The following is a 16784-nucleotide window of genomic DNA, read 5'->3' as shown; positions in this document are numbered from 1 at the left end:
TGGGGGGAGGGCGGGTGCGCTCCACCAACTTGGGCTAGATCTGAGCCAGCATCTTAGGGCTCAGAAGCTCCAAATTCTCACTACCAATCTCCTGAGTATCCCTGTTCCTCCCTAACCCCTTTGCCGATAACACCTAAGGGCTTTCTAAGGGGGAGAAGAATGTCTGTTTCAGGTGAGCTGTCACATCCCCTAGCATGCAATGTGCCTGGGTGCTCATCCACAGGCACCTCCTCTCCCCATAGCTGCAGCTCCCTTGCCCTCAAGCAACATTAGAGTCAAGGCCTGTAGTCAGGGTATGGGTACACGTGCAGCTGTACAGTGCTGGGAGTTAAACCTGTCTTTGTACAGCTGTGTAGGGAAAGCACTGCAGTCTGACCACAGTGACAGCTACCAGTGCACTGTCATGGCCACATTTGCAGCATTTGCAGCAGTGTTGGAAGTGGTGCATTATGGGCAGCTATCCCACAGAGCACCTCTTCCTATTCTGGCGCCGTGGGTTGTGGGAAAGGGGCGGAGGATGCGGGGCATTCTGGTTCCTGTCCCAACGCCCCGTGATGCATCGCTTCACATCCCAGCAATCCCTGTTTCCATCCACATTTAGCGCCATCTTTCAATGGTTTCTGTGCAGCACAATTCTGTGTACCATTTCGGTCTGCGGGAAATGGAGCCCGAACTGCTGAGGAGTATGCTGACGAGTCTCACCAGCACAACACAATTGGCAGTTGAGCTATTCCTTAAGATCCAAAGTGACAGTGAGGAGTCTGACAATGATAGTGAGTCATGTAATGCGTACAACACGAAATTGCTTGTGGCTTTCACAGACATGCTCAGCACCGTGGAACACCGTTTTTGGGCTTGGGAAACAAGCACTGAGTGGTGGGATCACATCGTCATGCAAGTCTGGGATGACAAGCAGTGGTTGCAGAACTTTCGGATGAGAAAAGCCACTTTCATGGGACTTTGTGAGGAGCTCGCCCCCACTCTGCAGTGCAAGGACATGAGATTGAGAGCTAGCCAGCCAATGGAGAAGTGGGTGGCTATTGCAATCTGGAAGCTGGCAACTCCAGACAGCTACCAATCGGTTGGGAACCAGTTTGGATTAGGAAAGTCGACCGTTGGAATTGTGTTGATGCAAGTTTGCAGAGCCATTAATTGCATCCTGCTAAGAAGAACCGTGACTCTGGGGAACGTGCAGGACATTGTGGATGGCTTTGCACAAATGGGTTTCCCTAACTGTGGAGGGGCGATAGATGGGATGCATATTCCTATTCTAGTACCACCCCACCTACCATCTGAGTAAGTTAATCGGAAGGGGTATTTCTCTATGGTTCTCCAGGCACTGGTGGATCACTGTGGGCGTTTCATTGACATTAACACAGGCTGGCCTGGAAAGGTGCATGATGCACGCATCTTTCGGAACACTGGCCTGTTCAGGAAGCTGCAGGCCAGAACTTTTTTCCAGAGCAGAAGATCACAACAGGGGATGTCAAAATGCCCACTGTGATCCTTGGAGACCCTGCTTACCCGTTAATGCCATGGCTCATGAAACCGTACACAGAGAGCCTTGACAGCAGCAAGGAACGGTTCAACTACAGGCTGAGCCGGTGCCGAATGACTGTGGAGTGTGCATTTGGGCGTTTAAAGAGCCGCTGGTGATCTCTGTGTGGGAAGCTGGACTTGGGTGAAAACAGCATCCTTGCGGTTATATCCGTGTGCTGTACCCTCCATAATTTTTGTGACGGGAAGGGTGAAAGATTCAGTCAGGCAAGGACCTCTGCGGTTCAATGCCTGGAAACTGAATTTGCCCAGCCAGAGAGCAGGGCTACTAGAGAGGCCCAGCACACGACTGCAAGGATTAGGGATGCCTTGAGGGAGGAATTTGAGGCTGAAAACCAACAGTAATGTTTGGTGCCCTGCACGGGAGTGAAGTGCAGTGGTTACAATGTTAGTAGCAATCTGTGTTTGCTAAGCTTATTTGCAGTGCCTGTTTCTTTCCTGGGCTAAGGTATCTTTCACTTTCTGCAATAATAAAGACTGTTTTCAAAGCCAAAAATTCATTTATTGAAAATAAAATTACTTTATTGAAAGAAACACAACTTTTTGGGAATCTGAAAGGGCAAGGGGGTAGGGTGGGGAACTATACAATCACAGATTGCATTTGTCCTGTCTGGAGTGCTGTGCAATGAGTTCTGCACTTCAGGATGGCTATACTGCATGGTGATGGGGGTTGAGTGCAGAGGGGAAGGGTCGTAGTTCTCAGGGCTGGTTGGTGAACATACAGGTGTTGGAGGCAGCTGGTGGTGGTAAGAACCCGGATGTTGGGGAAGGGGGGTTGGAGCTGACATTGGGGCAAAAGGGAAAGAGCTTTGGGACAAAGGGTGCAGGAGGGGCGGTAGTGCCTCGCCTGCATGGCTACGAGCGCCTGGATAGACTCCGCTTGGCGCTCCAGGATGCTTATCAGCCGCTCCGTGCTTTGCTTCTGGTGCGCTGCATTTTCCTTGCGGATCATCTCCCTCCACTCCTGCGCTTTTTGATTCTGTGTGAGAGATTGATTCATCACTTTGTGCAGCATGTCATCTTTGCTTTTTTGCAGTCTCTTCCAGAGGTTTTGCAGTCTCTCAGCCGGTGATAACACGGACAGCCGAGATCTCAAGGTTGCATCTGTAAAGGCAAAATGCAACACTTAACAGAGGCAGCATTGTTTATACCAGACAGAGTAATTCTCCCACACTTAAGGAGGGCACATACAGTCTTCACAATAGCATAATTTTCCTATCCCAAAGAGAGCGCACATAACCCCCAGGAGCCCTGAAATGATGAGTAAGGGTCAGGGCCGGCTTTAGGAAGTGTGGGACCCAATTCGAACAGTTTCGACAGGGCCCTGGCAGGGATGACTTAAAAAAAAAACACACATGTAAAAAAAGAAAGATGTGGGGCTTGTACTCACCAAGCAGTGCTCTGAGTCTTTGGTGGCGCTTCAGCAGTGGGTCCTTCACTCGCTCCAGGTCTTCGGTGGCACTGAAGGACCCGCTGCTGAAGTGTCACTGAAGACCCAGAGCAAGCGAAGGACCCACTGTCGAAGTGCCTCTGAAGACCCGGAGTGCCGCCAGGTGAGTAAAAATTAAAAAGGCACCTCTAGCCAGGGAAGGGATTCTCACTGGGTGCAGGGCCTTCTTAGGCGCAAGGGCCGATTTGGGGAAATTGGTGGAATAGGCTTAAAGCCAGCCCTGATAAGGGAGACTGATTGATTGTTTCAGGGCTGTACTGTCCTCTGGGTTTCTGTGCCTTGGGGAGAGCCAACAGCTGCAGGGGGCACCTACACTGAACACTGTCCCAACATTTTCCACAGGAGTTAATCCTAGAAGATATCTCGCTGCTGAGGGTCACCTGGGAAGAGTGAGAGGGTCTTCTACTGCAATGCGGATTCCGCCCTGGCCCCTATGCAGCTTGCCTGTGTGCAGCAATGGTCCCCCCACCCCTCGAGGCACAGTGGCACGGACATGTTAGCCTGACTGGGACAAGGACCACAGTGGCTCTCCCAATAAACCTGCGCAAGTGCATTACCCATGCTCAGGATGAGACTTTTGAAGAGATTACTGAGGCCAATTACTGCGACGTGATAGACCACATCAATGCGTTCTTCCGCATCTAGGCATGCATGCATGCAGCCCTAACCCTCCCTCCTCTCCCGAAACATTTCCATCCTGAAAATAAAAGCTGCTTAACGGGAACCTGCTCCTCTGTTTGTCCTTCACAAAGTACCGGCTGCTGCAACTGGCTACCTTCCTCCTGGCTCAAGAAGAGCTCCTGGCTGCATGCCTCCAGGGAATCCAGGGTGTCTCCCCCCACCCCAGTACCCTCACTCTCGCTTTCTTCCTCCTCCTCCCCCCTGCTCTGAAGTGTCCATGGTGGTCCTTGGAGTGGAGGTGGGGTCACCCCCAAGTATCACATCCGGCTCTTTGTAGAAACGGAAGGTCGTGGGGGCAGCACCGGAGCAGTGGTTTCCCTGCAGGCTTTGCAGTAGGCACTCCGCAGCTCCTTCATTTTAACCCTGCACTGCAGTGCATCCCTGTCATGGCCCTTTCCATCACGGCCCTTGATACCTGCCCAAAGGTATCGTAATTCCTACGGCTGGAGCAGAGCTGGGACTGCATAGCTTCCTCTCCCTAAACACTGATGAGGGCGGGTCTAACGGTTGGTCACCTGAGGCCAGAGCAGTAGAGTTCGAACTGATGAGCAGAGTGGTTAGAACAGGCATTCTGGGATACTGCTGAATACTTCTGGAGGCCAATCACAGCGCTTTTGGTGGCCACACTTGTGGGGCAGTGCTGCATCAGCAGCGCTATAGTCTTTTATTCCTCTTGTGGAAGTGGAGTACAAGCAGCGCTGTAGCCAGGGAGATACAGGGCTGTATGTGCCTTGCCAGTGTGGAAGGGGAGTGAGTTACAGCGCTGTAAAGCCACCACCAGTGCTGTAACTCTCAAGTGTAGCCAAGGCCTTAGTTTCACCTCCTCTATCTCTTGCTGTGTCGTAGACAGCTATGGGCTGGAATCTGGGATCCTCCTGTCTGCTCTGCTCTCCGGGTCTCAGTGTCCACTGCTTGTCCTGATTATGGTTATACCTAAGTAGAAGTGACACACATCACTCACTCATATTATCCCCTAGCCCTCCCTCTCCAGGAGTCACCTCTTGATTATGTACTGACTAGCTGGACTGCTGGCAGGGTCAGAGTCCTGCTTTACCCTCCCACATCTGCCAGCTCCTTCTCCTGCCATAAGCTAGAGAGAGAGGAGGCTTTTTAGTTTGATTCAGGCCCCCTCACACACATGGTGACAACAGAAAAGATTTCCAGATTATTGTGTTCCTCTGCTAGGCTGTACATTAGGGGTGGGCAAATGTTTTGGCCCAAGGGCCACATCTGGGTGTTGAAATTGTATGGTGTTCCATGAATGCTCACGAAATTGGGGTTGGAGTGCAAAAGAGGGTAAGTGCTCTGCCTGGGGGTAAGGGCTCTGAGGTGGGGCCAGGAATGAGAAGTTCAGGGTGCGAGAGGGGGCTCTGAGCTGTGATAGGAGGTTGGGGTGTAGGGGGCAGGTGAGGGCTCCGTCTGGGGGTGTGGGCTCTGGAGTGGGGCTGGGGATGAGAGGTTTGGGATGCAGGAGGGTACTCTGGACTGGGAGGCATTCTGAGGGCAGGAGGAGGATCAAGACTGAGGTAGGGGGTTGGGGTATGGGAGGGGGCCAGAGGTGCAGGCTCTGGGTGGCACTTACCTCAAACAGCTCCCAGAAGCAGTGGCACATCCCCCCTCCAACTCCTACATGTAGGCATGGCCAGGAGGTTCTGTGTGCTGCCCTGTCTGTAGGCACCACCCCTGCAGCTCCCATTGGCTGCAGTTCCCATAGTCCCAAGTTTCTGCCTCTTGGTCATCTTTTTGTTTATGCTTCCATCACTGATCTATTCTTGGGCATTTCCTGCTCCAGCTTAATCTTTCATTTTCTATTGCTTCTGCAACTCCTCAGGGCAGGGGCCTTATCTTCCTAGGGGTAGATAAATAAAAGGCCATATAGAGCTGCATCAACAACTAGCTGCAAATCTCTTTACTTCCAAACATTTGTGCTTCTCCAAGCTGTGTTCTTTGAAGGTTTCCTTCATACAAATATTTGAAGTGCAACCCTGAGTGTTCAGACACTAACACACACAAAGCGATGGGTCTAGACTGCCCAAAAGCGCTAAAGCAAGGATTGGAAACCTTTCAGGAGTGATGTGCTGAGTCTTCATTTATTCACTCTAATATAAGGTTTTGCGTGCCAGTAATACATTTTAACATTTTTAGAAGGTCTTTTTCTATACATTTATAATATATAACTAAACTATTGTTGTATGTAAAGTAAATAAGGTTTATAAAATGTTTAAGAAGTTTAATTTAAAATTAAATTAAAACGCAGAGCCCCCCAGACCGGTAGCCAGGACCCGGGCAGTGTGAGTGCCACTGAAAATCAGCTTGCCTGCCACAGGTTGCCTACCTCTGTGCTAAAGCAATGGTCTATCCCAGATTTAAATCAAGAGTCAGAACTTCCACTACTCAGCCCAGGTGGGTGCACTACACTCAGGCAGGCTTTGGCTATTCCCAGGGTGGATTAAAAACAATGATTTAAACAAAAATCGGATTTATTTAATTTAAATCGATTTTTGATAAAAAGTTTTTTGAGGAAAAAACCTATTTAAAGATAGTTTTAATTAAGACACCTTATAGCTCAAAGATATCTCATCATGGAACAAGGATTATAAATTCTAATTCTATATTATGAAATAATATAGTCATGTAATATTTAAGATAAATTTTGTAAATGAGTTCCAATAGTTCATGGATTAAGGACCCATGGATTAAGGGTTCCAGGGGCTTCTGTATAGATTATTTAGGTTAATCTTCCTATCTACCCAATGGGACTCAGTGCTGAGTCTAGAACATACCATCAGAGATGCTTAGTTTTGCAGTTCTCAAACTGTGGATTTGTGTCTCCAGAGATAATATGCTTGTTAACAGCAAAAATGTGTTTAAATAAATAAATAAATAAATACATACATACATACATACATACATACATACATACATACATAAAATATAGAGGTGAGAAATAACAGACCTCAACCCTATTGTCCCTCTGCAAATTTGTGTACACAGAGTCAATCCCTTACCCCTCTCTAAAAGTGCAAAGTTTCAAAAAGTTCAGTGAAACTTCTTGGGGCCGGAATAGATCTGGACAAGGAGAAGAAGTCTGGAGATAAGTGTGAGAAGGGAGGGACAGGCAGTAGAAACAAAAGTGAAACCGTTTGAGCAGCATAGTCCAGAAGTCTTGAGGTCTTTGTAAGTATAGCCTTCACTAATTTGAGATCTACTATACCCAGCAGGCCGCAAAAGAGACCCAGTTTGGGAATATTTTAATGAAGTTCCTCTACCTGTGGGTAAGACAGGCATGCATGCAAAATACAAACAGTGCAACAAAGAAATGCAAGGCCTTGTTTCCTGAACGAAACAACATCATGAGAAGTGTTCCTTCTCAGGAGGAAGCTGCGTTAAGATGATGAAAGGAACATGTCTGAACATGCAGGATCTTCAGGTTGGTAAACTTTTTTATTTCATATTTCTTTCTTAAGGACTGCCTGTCTTCCATCTGGACTATTCTTGAATTCTCATGTTTGAGCAAAAAATATAGTTGTTACTCTACGGTATTATCATTTTAGATGCAGTTGTGATAAAAAAAATAAATAGCTGAAATAGGCAGATCTTCCTTTTACAATTTCATCTTTAAAGTAGTACTGAGTGTCAGTGAATGCAATGAGTAATACTAAATGAGCAGTATGGTAATAATAATTAAATAACTGCATTGACTTATTTTATTTAGAAGAATCCATCCTCAACATACAGGATTCTGAAGACTGTCCACCTTCAAGATCACCATCATTTTCTATAGTTTCAGAGTTATCTGCCAGTGATAGTGTTTCAGTCACATCATGTACAGGGTTGTACTTACCCATACGCAAAGGACGCAGTTGTGTAGGGCACCACGAAATTTGGGGCACCAAATTTCCTAGTGCCCTGTACCGCTGCATGCTGCTCCAGCCCCTGCTCCACCTCTTACCCATGGCCCCCGCCCCTGCTCCAACTCTTCCCACCCCTGCTCCACCTCAGCCCCAACCCCAGCCAAGCCCCCACTCCACAACTTCACCAAAGCCCCTGCCTCTTCCCCCACACACCCCGCCCCTTCCCTGCCCCAGCCCTGCCTTTTCCCACCCCTGAGGAGTTCAGCAGGACTGGGCCTGCACTCACCGGCGGCGGGAAGTGCAGTGGCCCGGCCTCAGCCACGCCGTCAGTGAGTGCTGGGGGATGGTTCCCCCTGTCCCCCTAAGCCAGCCCCCTGTGGAGGTCTGCCTCCCCCCCAGGCTGCATAGGGCCCCAGAATAGCTAGGGATGGCCCTGATCATGTATATCATATAACCACCTGTAGCAAAAAGAAAAAAAATCTCCATCATCCAGAAACGACCATAGATAAATTTGTGATAAGAATCAGCAGTTTACAAAAACAGGTAATTGATGAAAAAATTGCCCAGTTTGTTTATGCAACAAATTCTCCTTTCTGTATGATTGAGAACCCACACTTCATTAACATGGTTCAGTCATTAAGATCAGGATACAGTCCACCCAACAGAGCAGATGTCACAGGCAAATTGCTGGATAAGCGTATGAAAGGGAAATTGAGCAGTGTGCAAAAGGTCTAGAGGGTGAAATTGTTAACCTGAGTCTTGATGGGTGGAGCAATGTCCACCATGATCCTGTTGTATGTGCTTGTGTGACAACGGAAGAAGGGAATGTCTTCCTTACAGAAACAATTGATACATCAGGAAATGCACACACAGCAGAATACTTACAAGAAGTAGCAGTAAAAGCTATAACAAACTGAAAAGAAATTCAAATGTCTAGTACGCAGCTTGGTCACAGACAATGCTGCAAATGTATCCAAGATGAGAAGAAATTATTTAGAATAGAGCCCCAAGCTGATAACATACAGTTGCAGTGGTTGTTTGACGCACCTCCTAGCCAAAGACTTCAGTGTTCCAGAAATAAAGGCTAATGTTGTTGAAATTGCAAAATATTTCTGTAACAATCACTTTACAGCAGCTGATCTGAAAAAAGTGGGAGGAACCAAGCTAACTCGCCCACAAGACATGCAATGGAACTCAGTAGTGGACTGTTTTGACCACTATATCAAGAACTGGCCTAATGTGATTGTGATGTGATTGGAATAACAGACTTGGTGGGATAACTCACATGACTGGAGTACTGTCATGGATGGATATAAACTGGTCAGGAAGGACAGGCAGGGCAGAAAAAGTGGGGGAGTTGCATTGTATGTAAGAGAGCAGTATGACTGCTCAGAGTTCCGATATGAAACTGCAGAAAAACCTGAGAGTCTCTGGATTAAGTTTAGAAATGTGAGCAACAAGGGTGATGTCGTGGTGGGAGTCTGCTATAGACCACCAGACCAGAGGGATGAGGTGGACGAGGCTTTCTTCTGGCAACTAGCTGAAGTCACTAGATCGCAGGCCCTGGTTCTCATGGGAGACTTTAATCACCCTGATATCTGTTGGGAGAGCAATACAGCGGTGCACAGACAATCCAGGAAGTTTTTTAAAAGTGTAGGGGACAATTTCCTGGTGCAAGTGCTGGAGGAACCAACTAGGGGCAGAGCTCTTCTAGACCTGCTCCTCACAAACTGTGAAGAATTAGTAGGGGAAGCAAAAGTGCATGGGAACCTGGGATGCAGTGACCATGAGATGGTCGAGTTCAGGATCCTGACACAAGGAAGAAAGGAGAGCAGCAGAATATGGACACTGGACTTCAGAAAAGCAGACTTTGACTACCTCGGGGAACTGATGGGCAGGATCCCCTGGGAAAATAACATGAGGGGGAAAGGAGTCCAGGAGAGCTGGCTGTATTTTAAAAAAGCCTTATTGAGGTTGCAGGAACAAACCATCCCGATGTGTAGAAAGAATAGTAAATATGGCAGGCGACCAGCTTGGTTTAAGAGTGAAATCCTTGCTGATTTTAAACGCAAAAAAGAAGCTTACAAGAAGTGGAAGATTGGACAAATGACCAGGGAGGAATATAAACATATTGCTCAGGCATACAGGAGTGAAATCAGGAAGGCCAAATCACGCTTGGAGTTGCAGCTAGCAAGAGATGTTAAGAGTAACAAGAAGGGTTTCTTCAGGTATGTTAGCAACAAGAAGAAAGTCAAGGAAAGTGTGGGCCCCTTACTGAATGAGGGAGGCAACCTAGTGACAGAGGATGTGGGAAAAGTTAATGTACTCAATTTGTGAATGGCTAGCCAACTACAAAAGCAGTTTCTCCTCATAGACTCATAGACTTTAAGGTCAGAAGGGACCACTATGATCATCTAGTCTGACTTCCTGCACAATGCAGGCCACAGAATCTCACCCACCCACTCCTGTAACAAACCCCTAACCTCTGACTGAGTTATTGAAGTCCTCAAATTGTGGTTTGAAGACCCCAAGCTGCAGAGAATCCTCCAGCAAGTGACTCGTGCCCCATGCTGCAGAGGAAGGCGAAAAACCTCCAGGGCCTCTGCCAATCTGCCCTGGAGGAAAATTCCTTCCCGACCCCAAATATAGCGATCAGTTAAACCTTGAGCATGTGGGCAAGACTCACCAGCCAATACCCAGGAAAGAATTCTCTGTAGTAACTCAGATCCCACCCCATCTAACATCCCATCACAGACCACTGGGCATACTTACCTGCTTATAATCAAAGATCAATTGCAAAATTAATTGCCAAGATTAGGCTATCCCATCATACCATCCCCTCCATAAACTTATCAAGCTTAGTCTTAAAGCCAGATACGTCTTTTGCCCCCACTACTCCCCTTGGAAGGCTGTTCCAGAATTTCACTACTCTAATGGTTGGAAACTTTCGTCTAATTTGAAGTCTAAACTTCCTAGTGTCCAGTTTATATCCATTTGTTCTTGTGTCCACATTGGTACTAAGCTTAAATAATTCTTCTCCCTCCCTAATATTTATCCCTCTGATATATTTATAAAGAGCAATCATATCCCCCCTCAACCTTCTTTTGGTTAGGCTAAACAAGCCAAGTTCTTTGAGTCTCCTTGCATAAGATAGGTTTTCCATTCCTTGCATCATCCTAGTAGCCCTTCTCTGTACCTGTTCCAGTTTGAATTCATCCTTCTTACACATGGGAGACCAGAACTGCACACAGTATTCCAGATGAGGTCTCACCAGAGCCTTGTATAATGGTGCTAACACCTCCTTATCTTTGCTGGAAATACCTTGCCTGATGCATCTAATAACCGCATTAGCTTTTTTAATGGCCATATCACATTGGCGGCTCATAGTCATCCTGTGATCAACCAATACTCCGAGGTTCTTCTCCTCCTTCTTTGGTGTTCACACCTCAACTGCTAAAAGAAGGCCTCATCCTCCCTGATTGTACTAACCTCGGTATCTCCAGCCTGATTCCTGCTTGCATATATATACCTGCCTCTGGAAATTTCCATTACATGCATCCGATGAAGTGGGTATTCACCCACAAAAGCTCATGCTCCGGTACGTCTGTTAGTCTATAAGGTGCCACAGGACTCTTTGCTGCTTTTAATGACTTTTTTGCCTCTGTCTTCACAAACAAGGTCAGGCTAACGTAGTGCCCATCTTTAAAAAAAGGAAGGAGGAGGATCCAGGGAATTACAGGCCAGTTGGCCTCACCTCAGTCCCTGGAAAAATCATGGAGCGGAATGAATCAATTCTGAAACACTTAGAGGAGAGGAAAGTGAACAGGAACAGTCAGCATGGATTCAAAAAGGGCAAGTCATGCCTCACTAAACTAATTGCCTTCTGTTTTTCTTTCTTTAATTAAAAGCTTTTCTTGTTTAAGAACCTGATTGTTTTTTTATTCTGGTGAGACCCCAGGGGACTGGATTTGGATCCACCAGGGAATTGGTGGGGAGAAAGGAGGAAAGGAGGGGGGAGAGAAAGGTTAATTTCTCTCTGTGTTAGGATTACTGTCTCTCTCAGGGAAGAGTCTGGGAGGGGGAGAGATAAGGAGGGGGGAAGGTGAATTTTCCTCTCTGTTTTAAGATTCAAGGAGTTTGAACCACAGTAATCTTCCAGGGTAACCCAGGGAGGGGAAGCCTGGGAGAGGCAACAGTGAGGGAAAGGATTTACTTTCCTTGTGTTAAGATCCAGAGGGTCTGGGTCTTGGGGATCCCCAGGCAAGGTTTTGGGGGGACCAGAGTGTACCAGGCACTGGAATTCCTGGTTGGTGGCAGCGCTACAAGTACTAAGCTGGTAATTGAGCTTAGAGGAATTCATGCTGGTACCCCATCTTTTGGACACTAAGGTTCAGAGTGGGGAATTATACCGTAACATCATCAACCTAGGAAGAGATGTTCAAACTGGACTTGGCTGTGCTGCAGTCTGTGTGTTACAGCATCACCTAATTCAGCTCATTGGGGATAACAGCCAGTTATTCACAGAGGGGAAGGTCCAGATCAAGGTGGGAAAGCAAGCAAAAGGATCTGGATTGCACACCACATCACTGGGTCACAGCACTAGCCAGCTTTTCTCCCACAATATTTAAGGGTTTCAGAGTAGCAGCCGTGTTAGTCTGTGTCCACAAAAAGAACAGGAGTACTTGTGGCACCTTAGAGACTAACAAATTTATTTGAGCATAAGCTTTCGTGGGCTACAGCCCACTTTATTGGATGCATAGACTGGAACATACAGCAAGAAGATATTTATACATACAGAGAACATGAAAAGGTGGACGTAGCCATACCAACTGTAAGAGGCCAATCAATTGAGATGAGCTATCATCAGCATGAGAAAAAAAACTTTTGAAGTGATAATCGAGATGACCCATAGAAGGTGTGAGGATATTTAACATGGGGAAATAGATTCAATTAGTGTAATGGCCCAACCATTCCCAGTGTCTGGTCAAACCTAAGTTAATTGTATCTAATTTGCATATTAATTCAAGTTCAGCAGTCTATCTTTGGAGTCTGTTTTTGAAGTTTTTTTGTTGTAAAATTGCCACCTTCAAGTCTGTCACTGAGTCGTTAGAGAGGTTGAAGTGTTCTCCCACTGGTTTTTGAATGTTATGATTCCTGATGTCAGATTGATATCCATTTATTCTTTTGCATAGAGACTGTCCGATTTGGCCAATGTATATGGCAGAAGGGCATTGCTGGCACATAATGGCATATATCACGCTGGTAGATTAGCAGGTGAACGAGCCCCTGATGGTGTGGCTGATGTGATTAGGTCCTATGATGGTGTCACTTTAATAGATATGTGGACAGAGTTGGCATTGGGCTTTGTTGCAAGGATAGGTTCATGGGTTAGTGTTTATGTTGTATGGTGTGCGGTTGCTGGTGGATATTTACTTCAGGTTTGGGGGCTGTCTGTAAGCGAGGGCTGGTCTGTCTCCCAAGATCTATGAGAGTGAGGGATCATCTTTCAGGATAGGCTGTAGATCTTTGATGATGCGCTGGAGAGGTTTTAGTTGGGGGCTGAAGGTGGCGTTCTGTTATTTTCTTTGTTGGGCCTGTACTCTAGTAGGTGACTTCTGGGTACTCTTCTGGCTCTGTCAATCTGTTTTTTCACTTCAGCAGGTGGGTATTGTAGTTTTAAGAATGCTTGATAGAGATCTTGTAGGTGTTTTTCTCTGTCTGAGGGATTGGAGCAAATGCAGTTGTATCTTAGAGCTTGACTGTAGACAATGGATCATGTGGAGTGTCCTGGATGGAAGCTGGAGGCATGTAGGTAAGTATAGTGGTCAGTAGGTTTCTGATATAGGGTGGTGTTTATGTGACCATCGATTATTAGCACAGTAGTGTCTAGGAAATGGACTGCTTGTGTGGATTGGTCTAGGCTGAGGTTGATGGTGGGATGGAAATTGTTAAAATCATGGTGGAATTTTTCGAGGGCTTCTTTTCCATGGGTCCAGATGATGAAGATGTCAACAATGTAGTGCAAGTAGAGTAGGGGCGTGAGGGGACAAGAGCTGAGGAAGCGTTGTTCTAAGTCAGCCATAAAAATGTTGGCATACTGTGGGGCCATGCGGGTACCCATAGCAGTGCCACTGACTTCAAGGTATATATTGTCCCCAAATGTGAAATAGTTGTGGGTGAGGACAAAGTCACAAAGTTCAGCCACCAGGTTTGCCATGATATTATCAGGGATACTATTCCTGATGGCTTGTAGTCCAGGATGGTGTTTTCTGGAAGATCACTGATGGATTGTAGTTTCCTCAGGAAGTCAGTGATGTCTTGAAGATAGCTGAGAGTGCTGGTAGCATTGGGCCTGGGGAGGGAGTCCACATAGCCAGACAATCCTGCTATTAGGGTGCCAATGCTTGAGATGATGGGGCATCCAGGATTTCCAGGTTTGTGGATCTTGGGTATCAAATAGAATACCCCTGGTCGGGGTTCTAGGCATGTGTCTGTACAGATCTGTTCCTGTGCTTTTTCAGGTTGTTTCTTGAGCAGATGGTGTAGTTTCTTTTGGGAATCATCAGTGGGATCAGAGGATAATGGCCTGTAGAATGTGGAGTTAGAAGGCTGCCTAGCAGCCTCTTGTTCATATTCTCAGGCAACCAGTCATCCAAGTACAGGACTGACCTCAACTCACCAACCTGAAATCCTTGCAGTGGGACACGGGAGAGAACAATGCCACTGTACTGATCATTACAGTTTATTTGCAAGGTTCCCCATCACCTGCTATAGTGACATTTGGTATCAGAGAAGAGGTAACTTCACACCCTAGGATTTCCATCAGCCTGTGTTCAGAAACAGCCACAGGATTTTCTAAAGAGCTCAAAAGCTTCATTCAGCAGCAAGAGAACCTGCTGCTGGCCCACTCTGTCTTCCCCAGCAATGCAGTTCATATCCTCAGCAGCCATCAAGGATGCTTTGCAGACACACAATTTATTTTAGAAATCTTTTTCAACTAGCTGTATGAAACCTCTTCACAATCAATGACTCACTCTGACCTCCATCCTGGTTGCTGTAGAGACTGACAGTCCATCCTGGATGTGTACGTGCTTGAGACAATGACACCCAGTTGCATGAAAGTCACTCACTTTCAAATAAACTATAGGACAATCAGACTCAACTCCATTCCCTGAACTAACAGTGGTCACAAAGAACTTACATATGTGAGGCTGATGACACCATAGCCCTGCCTAGAAAGGCTACTAGAAATGTCAGCACTAATAACTAAGCAATTCAAAGCTCCTTTCCCACAGCATAGCTGTTGCCAGTTTAAATTTATAAGGTATATGGGGAGGCCCCTCAGGGAAGAGAGGACAAATTGGAATCAGATAATCAAGTACTGGAGAAACTGTTAGGAGTGTTTCTCCTCCAAGTTATGCTGCAAGGCACTTCCTGAGACTCAATGTAGTATTTACATTCCAAGGAACAAAAAGCTTCCATCAAAGCATCTGATCCAGGATCTTCTAGTAGACTTGAAAGGAGAGAGAGAACAGGCCAGACATTAGGGGAGGAAAGGGAGTGGTAACAAATAGCAACTAAAACCCACACAAAGAAGAGAAATGATTGATATAAAATCATGACTAATGTGGAGAAAGTAAATAAGGAAGTGTTGTTTACTCCTTCTCATAACACAAGAACTAGGGGTCACCAAACTAAATTAATAGGCAACAAGTTTAAAACAAACAAAAGGAAGTATTTCTTCACACAACACACAGTTAACTTGTGGAACTCTTTACCAAAGGATGTTGTGAAGGCCAAGACTATAACGGGGCTCAAGAAAGAACTAGATAAATTCATGGAGGACAGGTTCCATCAGTAGCTATTAGCCAGGATGGGTAGGGATTGTGTCCAGAAGCTGGGAATGGGCGACGGGGAATGGATCACTTGATGATTACCTGTTCTGTTCATTCCCTCTGGGGCACCTGGGATTGGCCACCGTTGGAAGGCAGGATACTGGGCTAGACGGACCTTTGGTCTGACCCAGTATGGATGTTCTTATGATTATTTCAAGCCTGAACATTGAATAGCAGGTGTCTGAATACACCATGCTGCATGTCACCTGATTATCTCAGGGAAATTTACAACACACTGTTAATTACGATCAGCACAAGTAGGGACATCTATAATTAACGTTGCATTACTCTTTCCCTTAGAAGACCCTGTTTACAGTTGTTTATAACTTTGCCAAACTTAAATCATACAGGCAAGAAATTTTCCACATCTGAAGTCTGTCTCAGGCTGACTTTATATGGGACGAAGTTGCATCCGACTAAGTGGGTATTCACCCACGAAAGCTCATGCCCCAAAATGTCTGTTAGTCTATAAGGTGCCACAGGATTCTTTGCTGCCTTTATATGGGAAGTTTCAGCAAAAATGGTTCAGCCATTTCCAAGAATGAGACTAGAGAAAAATACATTGTTTATCCATGTTAGAACTTTTCATATAACCATTTTCATTGAGAAGCTCTAATGCCCCCATCCTTTATCACAGGAACTTGAAATTTGGTAGGAGTGTTACCCTAGGTGTCAGGGATATGCCTTTTGCTATCCCAGTGAAAACTCACCCAATTTGGCCAAGTAATAAGCCTCCAAAAAGGTCACAATTAGCACATGCTCAGTAGAGACATGTCTGAGTTTGGCATCTAAGTATTTCCAAAGATTCAATCTACCTTGAGCATGCTTCATCTCCTCACTGTTCCTACATGGCCACTGAGCTATTCACATGCCATCCCTGTGAAACAACTGAGCATGCTCTCTCCTGTGGCTGACCAAGACCTTCCCTACAATTGCTGTGGGACACTGTGCCACAGGAACCGAGCCTTGTTTTTCCTGTGGCCTCTATGTTCCCCCTGTTGGCAGCCAGGCACCAAAGAAGAAGGGGAGAAAGCCACCTGACTCTATTGCAGAGGGGTGAGGAACAAGAAAGGTGGGGAGGACAGAGGCAGGAGCAGAGGAGGTGAAGACAGGAGAATGGGGAATATTGGCTGAAGATGGGGGGGAAACAGGCAGGAGCTGGGAGGAATAGCACCGGGGGAGAAAGGGGCAGAAGTTGGAGAGGGTTAACAGAGAAAAGTTGGAGGAGACACGGGCAGAAGAGTTACCACTAAGGCATAACTACTAGAGAATGCTCTCCTACAGAACCTGGAATTGAATTTATTATTCCTGAATCTCACCATTCCTCTACTCTCCAGAAAATAGCTA

At 46.3% G+C, this 16784-nt stretch overlaps 1 protein-coding gene across 1 annotated transcript in view; it reads left to right on the top strand.

Annotated features, from left to right (window-relative positions):
- The window catches only part of METRN (meteorin, glial cell differentiation regulator), a 291968-nt gene extending 278674 nt beyond the window's left edge, over nucleotides 1-13294 (top strand). Inside the window, exon 5 of the transcript XR_007776353.1 lies at nucleotides 13284-13294. The gene's annotated coding sequence lies outside the window, so the exon portion shown is untranslated. The remainder of the gene's footprint in view (nucleotides 1-13283) is intronic.
- Nucleotides 13295-16784: the final 3490 nt, after the last annotated feature.

This window comes from Gopherus flavomarginatus, chromosome 9 (genome assembly GCF_025201925.1).
Source record: "Gopherus flavomarginatus isolate rGopFla2 chromosome 9, rGopFla2.mat.asm, whole genome shotgun sequence".
NCBI lineage: Eukaryota > Metazoa > Chordata > Testudines > Testudinidae > Gopherus > Gopherus flavomarginatus.
Note: the sequence above shows the minus strand (reverse complement) of the source record. Positions and strands in the feature narration are given on the sequence as shown.